Raw genomic sequence first — 7,090 nt, forward strand, 5'->3', positions numbered from 1 at the left:
CAAAGCCTCTGGTGCCTTTGGCAAGAGTCTCATAATAGCATATTCCTTGAGGCTGCAATGGGGGAGCCATGTGGAGGTAGCAGGGCTCCAACGCCCTGCTCCAGGCAGGTGCCAGTAGAGGAGGTATCTTGGGGCCTTTTCCAGTGAAGTTTTGATTACCTCCAAGGATGGAGATCTGGGAACCTCTCTGGATCCCTGTGCCGCAGTTTGGCCACCGTCACGGAGAAAAAGGTTTCTTCTTAATGTCTCAGAAGCATTTCCCATTGTCCGATTTGTCCCTGTTGCCTCCCATGCTACTGGTGTGCACCTCCAAGAAAATCCGGCTCCGTCTTCTCTGTGCCCTCCATAAGGTAGCTGTGCACAGCATGAAGATGCCCCTTGGCCTTCTCTTGTCTAGGCTGAACAAAGCCAGCTCTCGCAGCCTCTCCTTTTATGCCCCACGCTGCAGCCCCTGACCGTCTTGGTGTCCCTGTGCTGGACTCCCTGCAGTGTGTTAGCGCCTGTGCAGAACTGGAGAGCCCAAACAGGACCTGGTATACAGACATGGTGTCACCTGTGCCAAAAAGAGGGGTAGAACGTCTTGGTGGCCCTGCTGGCTGTGCTCTCACCAATAGAGCTCAGCACAGAGGGGAGACATTTGCCCCTGCCTGTTGCGACTCTGTAAGGCCAGCAGAACTGCCAGTAACACTCCGATTCTTTCTTTCTTTCTAGGTTGCTCCACTCATGGAGGTTCCCAGTGCAGTGCTAGAGGCGCTGAGGATGGAGGCAGGATGCCAGGCTGTGTCCCTGTACCTGTCAACATCTTGGCCAGCGTCGTGAGCCCTCTGTGAAAGCAGCTGCAAGTGACTGAGAAGAGGCTACGTCTGGATGCGAAGGCTTCCATAAATGCGCCTGTCTTCCCTGGGTGACTTGGGTTGTGGGTTCAGCTCCTGGTACCTCTGCTGTGCTGCAAATTCCGCCTCGCGCAAGTGCTGTTATTGCCAGCCCGCTCAACAAATGCTCTTGTGCCCCCTCCTTTTCCTAGGAGGTTGTGGTGCCATATAGGACGAGTCCAAGACCCTTATAATAGATGCCAGCATGTCTTGAGTGCCTTTGTGTGAGTGCCCCAAAGCGTCCATAGCTTGACCTGAGGAAGTCTCAGAGCTCTTGGGCTGCTGGCTCTGCGAGGGGTGAAGATGTGCCCAGGGCTGGGTTGCCCGTGGCACCCAGCCCTCCGTGCTCTGTGAAGCCAGCTGTGGAGCGCGGACTGGTGCTGCAGAGGCTGCGCAGCCAGGAGAGCTGGCATTTCAGCAGCCGTCCAGTGTGGGGCTGTCTCATTGCTTGGGCCTCATTTCAAAGCCTCTGCACCCTTTTTCCCTTCCCCATCCAAGCTCCTTGTCCAAGTAACTAAAGGAAAGGAAGGGAGGTTCCTTTGGGCTCAGGAGGCCTTCCGGACTCTCAAGTGTTTCTGTGTTGTATCTGTAACTTTTGTATTACTACAGAAAATCCCCATGTCCCCATCCCTAGCAGGAGGTTCGTGAGGGGATGGGGGTGGAAAGCAGCAGCCTGCTGTGCCCAAAGAAAGCAGGATCCTTCCCTCTGAAAAGAGCAGCATCACCCAAGGAGGCAGCTCTGTGCCTGATGTTGTGCTGCTCATTTGCACAGGCCTTGTGAGCCTAGAGTGCCTTGGCCACCTTCTGGTGTTTCCACAAGAGCTTGCCTGAGTGTCTGGGTTGAGGAGCCAAGGGAAGGCAGCGAGCAGAGCAGTGGCTGGGGAGTGTGCAAGTGGCGAGTGTCCTGCATCCATCTCTTCTTGGTGGCACTTGGTTGTATCTAGCAGAAGAGGCAGCTGTGTGGGGCAGAGGCAGTGTGTTGTAGAGTAGGTGGCAGAGCAGAGGTCTGGCGTCAGGTTGATGCCTGGTGCAGTGCCGAGTTGGTCTGAGAGTGTCAGAAAGCCTTTGCAGTGCAGCTGCTCCCTCAGCTGGTCTCTGTCCCTAGAAATGCACTAGAAATGGAAGTGGCATGCTGCTGCCATTGTGTAGGTGCTGCAGTGCGAAGGCTCCCAGCTGGGACTTGATGGTACTAAAGGAAAAGCGAGACCAATTGTTCCTTTTGTGATTTGTCGCCAGGGTGCCAGAGTGGAGCTGTCCCATGATCTGGAGAGAGTCTTGTCAGGAGATGACAGGTGTTTGCAGAAGACTGTTCTGTGTGGAGTGATCACAGCGTAATCAAAGGACGTGAGAGTGGCCCAGATGAGCTTCTCCTCTGTGAAGGTTTGCACTTTTCAGATGCCTTGTGACTCAGTCCCAGATAGAGCAGCAGCAGGCAGGTCGATGCCATTTGTGCTTGTGAGGTGAGTTGTGCCTCTGAAGCTGGTAGGCCAACAGCATGCATGTAGCATTGGTGATGATGGTGAGGTCTCCTGTGTCTCCATGCCTCCTAAAGGGGGAGCAGGCCCATTGCTGCTGTTGGTGCTTTTGTGGTGAGTTGTGCATCAGTATGTGACTGGCGATCAGCATGCACATTGCTGCTGTTTGTGCTTGTTTAGGTCAATTGTGGAGTAATTCGGCCTCAGTATCTGCCAGGCCACCAGCAGCCACATTGCTCCTTTTTTGTATTTGTGAGGTGACTTTTGCTTCACCACCTGATTAGACAGCATCAAGCACATTGCTGCTTTTGTGCTTGTGAGGTCACATGTGCCTCAATGTCTGATAGGCCAATGCTAGTGATGTGGCTGCAGTCTGTGGTTCTGGGGTAACTTGTGGCTGAGTGCCTGATAGGCCAGTGCTGGTCACGTGGGTGCTGTTTTTAGTTATGAGGTCACTTGTGGCTCAGTGCCTGATAGGCCAGTGCTGGTGATGTGGGTGGAGTTTGTGGTTGTGAGGTCACTTGTCATTGAGTGCCTGATAGGCCAGTGCTGGTCCTGTGGGTGGAGTTTGTGGTTGTGATGTCACTTGTGGCTCAGTGACTGATAGGCCAGTGCTGGTCTTGTGGGTGGAGTTTGTGTTTGTGATGTCACTTGTGGCTCAGTGCCTGATAGGCCAGTGCTGGTCACATGGCTGCAGTTTGTGGTTGTGATGTCACTTGTGGTTCAGTGACTGATACGCCACTGCTTGTCCTATGGGTGCAGTTTGTGGTTGTGATGTCACTTGTGGCTCAGTGCCTGATAGGCCAGTGCTGGTCATGTGGGTGGAGTTTTTGTTTTTAATGTCACTTGTGGCTCAGTGCCTGATAGGCCAGTGCTGGTGATGTGGCTGCAGTTTGTGGCTGTCATGTCACTTGTGGCTCAGTGCCTGATAGGCCAGTGCTGGTTACATGGGTGCAGTTTGTGTTTGTGATGTCACTTGTGGCTCAGTGCCTGATAGGCCAGTGCTGGTCACATGGCTGCAGTTTGTGTTTTTGATGTCACTTGTGGCTCAGTGCCTGATAGGCCAGTTCTGGTTATGTGAGTGCAGTTTGTTGTTGTGATGTCACTTGTGTCTCAGTGCCTGATAGGCCAGTGCTGGTTATGTGGGTGGAGTTTGTTTGTGATGTCAGTTGTGGCTGAGTGCCTGATAGGCCAGTGCTGGTGATGTGGGTGCAGTTTGTGGTTGTGGTGTCACTTGTGGCTGAGTGCCTGATAGGCCAGTGCTGGTCCTGTGGGTGCTGTTTCTGTTTGTGAGATCACTTGTGGCTCAGTGCCTGATACGCCAGTGCTGGTTACATGGCTGCTGTTTGTGGTTGTGATGTCACTTGTGGCTGAGTGCCTGATAGGCCAGTGCTGGTCCTGTGGCTGCAGTTTATGTTTCTGAGGTCACTTGTGGCTGAGTGCCTGATAGGCCTGTGCTGGTCCTGTGGCCGCAGTTTGTGTTTGTGTTTTCACTTGTGGCTCAGTGCCTGATAGGCCAGTGCTGGTGATGTGGGTGCAGTTTGTGGTTGCGATGTCACTTGTGGCTCAGTGCCTGATAGGCCCGTGCTGCTGATGTGGGTGGAGTTTGTGGTTGTGATGTCACTTGTGGCTCAGGGCCTGGTAGACAAGTGACTTTCATGTGGCTGCAGTTTGTGGTTGTGATGTCACTTGTGGCTGAGTGCCTGATAGGCCAGTGCTCGTCATGTGGATTCAGTTTGTGGTTGTGATGTGACTTGTGGCTCAGTGCCTGATAGGTCAGTGCTGGTCCTTTGGGGGGAGTTTGTGTTTGTGATGTCACTTGTGGCTGAGTGCCTGATAGGCCAGTGCTGGTCCTGTGGGTGGAGTTTGTGCTTGTGATGTCACTTGTGGCTGAGTGCCCGATAGGCCAGTGCTGGTCACTTGGGTGCTCTTTGTGTTTCTGATGTCACTTGTGGCTGAGTGGCTGATAGGCCAGTGCTGGTCCTGTGGGTGGAGTTTGTGGTTGTGAGGTCACTTGTGGCTGAGTGCCTGAGAGGCCAGTGCTGGTGATGTGGCTTCAGTTTGTGTTTGTAATGTCACTTGTGGCTCAGTGAGTGCTAGGCCAGTGCTGGTCCTTTGGGGGGAGTTTGTGTTTGTGATGTCACTTGTGGCTGAGTGCCTGATAGGCCACTGCTGGTGATGTGGCTGCAGTTTGTGGTTATGACGTCACTTGTGGCTCAGTGCCTGATAGGCCAGTGCTGGTCACATGGCTGCAGTTTGTATTTGTGATGTCACTTGTGGCTCAGTGCCTGAGAGGCCGGTGCTGGTCCTGTGTGTGCAGTTTTTGTTTGTGATGTCAGTTGTGGCTCAGTGCCTGATAGGCCAGTGCTGTTCCTGTGGGTGGAGTTTGTGTTTGTGATGTCACTTGTGGCTGAGTGCCTGATAGGCCAGTGCTGGTGATGTGGGTGCAGTTTGTGGTTGTGATGTCACTTGTGGCTCAGTGCCTGATAGGCCAGTGCTGGTCGTGTGGGTGCAGTTTGTGTTTGTGGTGTCACTTGTGGCTCCGTGGCTGATAGGCCAGTGCTGGTCACATGGGTGGAGTTTGTGTTTGCGAGGTCACTTGTGCCTCAGTGTCTGAGAGGCCATGCTAGTCCTGTGTGTGCAGTTTTTGTTTGTGATGTCACTTGAGGCTCGGTGCCTGATAGGCCAGTGCTGGTTATGTGGGTGGAGTTTGTGGTTGTGATGTCACTTGTGGCTGAGTGCCTGAGAGGCCAGTGCTGGTGACATGGCTGCAGTTTGTGGTTGTGAGGTCACTTGTAGCTCAGTGCCTTACAGGGCAGTGCTGGTCCTGTGGGTGCAGTTTGTGGTAGTGCTTTCAGTTGTGGCTCAGTGCCTGCTAGGCCAGTGCTGGTCTACATGTCTCCAGTTTGTGGTTGTGACTTCAGTTGTGGCTCAGTGCCTGATAGGCCAGTGCTGGTGATGTGGGTTCAGTTTGTGGTTGTGATGTCACTTGTGTCTCAGTGCCTGATAGGCCAATGCTGGTCCTGTGGGTGGAGTTTGTGTTTGTGATGTCACTTGTGGCTGAGTGCATGATAGGCCAGTGCTGGTCCTGTCGCTGCAGTTTGTTATTCTGAGGTCACTTGTGGCTCAGTGCCTAATAGGCCAGTACTGGTGATGTGGGTGCAGTTTGTGTTTGTGATGTCACTTGTGGCTGAGTGCCTGATAGGCCAGTGCTGGTGATGTGGGTGGAGTTTGTGTTTGTGATGTCACTTGTGGCTGAGTGCATGATAGGCCAGTGCTGGTCCTGTCGCTGCAGTTTGTTATTCTGAGGTCACTTGTGGCTCAGTGCCTAATAGGCCAGTACTGGTGATGTGGCTGCAGTTTGTGGTTGTGATGTCACTTGTGGCTCAGTGCCTGATACGCCAGTGCTGGTCACGTGGGTGCAGTTTGTGGTTGTGATGTCACTTGTGGCTCAGTGCCTGAGAGGCCAGTGCTGCTGATGTGGCTGCAGTTTGTGTTTGTGATGTCACTTGTGGCTCAGTGCCTGATAGGTCAGTGCTGGTCACATGTCTACAGTTTTTGTTTGTGATGTCATTTGTGGCTCAGTGCCTGTCAGGCCACTGCTGGTGATGTGGGTGCAGTTTGTGTTTGTGATGTCACTTGAGGCTCAGTGCCTGATAGGCCAGTGCTGGTCATGTGGCTGCAGTTTGTGGTTGTGAGATCACTTGTGGCTCAGTGCCTGATAGGCCAGTGCTGGTCATGTGGGTTCACTTTGTGTTTGTGAGGTCACTTGTGGCTCAGTGCCTGATAGGCCAGTGCTCTTGATGTGGGTGGAGCTTGTGTTTGTGATATCAGTTGTGGCTCAGTGCCTGATAGGCCAGTGCTGCTACTGTGTGTGCAGGTTTTGTTTGTGATGTCACTTGTGGTTCAGTGTCTGATAGGCCATGCTGGTCCTGTGAGTGCAGTTTGTGGTTGTGAGGTCACTTGTGGCTCAGAGCCTGATAGGCCAGTGCTGGTGATGTGGGTGCTGTTTGTGGTTGTGAGGTCACTTCTGGCTCAGTGCCTGCTAGGCCAGTGCTGGACGCGTGGGTACAGTTTGTGTTTGTGATGTCACTTGTGGCTCAGTGCCTGATAGGCCAGTGCTGGACGCGTGGGTACAGTTCGTTTTTGTGATGTCACTTGTGGCTCAGTGCCTGATAGGCCAGTGCTGGACGCGTGGGTACAGTTCGTTTTTGTGATGTCAGTTGTGGCTCAGTGCCTGATAGGCCTTGCTGGTGATGTGGGTGCTGTTTGTGTTTGTGATGTCACTTGTGGCTCAGTGCCTGATAGGCCAGTGCTGGTGATGTGGGTGCAGTTTGTGGTTGTGATGTCACTTGTGGCTCAGTGCCTGATAGGCCAGTGCTGGTGATGTGGGTGGAATTTGTGGTTGTGATGTCACTTGTGGCTGAGTGCCTGATAGGCCAGTGCTGGTCCTGTCGCTGCAGTTTGTTATTCTGAGGTCAATTTTGACTCAGTGCCTGATAGGCCAGTGCTGGTGATGTGGGTGGAGTTTGTGGTTGTGATGTCACTTGTGGGTCAGTGCCTGATAGGCCAGTGCTGGTCACATGAGTGTACTTTGTGGTTGCGATGTCATTTCTGGCTCAGTGCCTGATAGGCCAGTGCTGGTGATGTGGGTGCAGTTTGTGGTTGTGATGTCACTTGTGACTCAGTGCCTGATAGGCCAGTGCTGGTCATGTGGCTGGAGTTTCTGAGTGTGCGGTTACT

The sequence above is a fragment of the Apteryx mantelli genome, chromosome 11 (assembly GCF_036417845.1).
Source record: "Apteryx mantelli isolate bAptMan1 chromosome 11, bAptMan1.hap1, whole genome shotgun sequence".
In the NCBI taxonomy this organism is placed as follows: Eukaryota; Metazoa; Chordata; class Aves; order Apterygiformes; family Apterygidae; genus Apteryx; species Apteryx mantelli.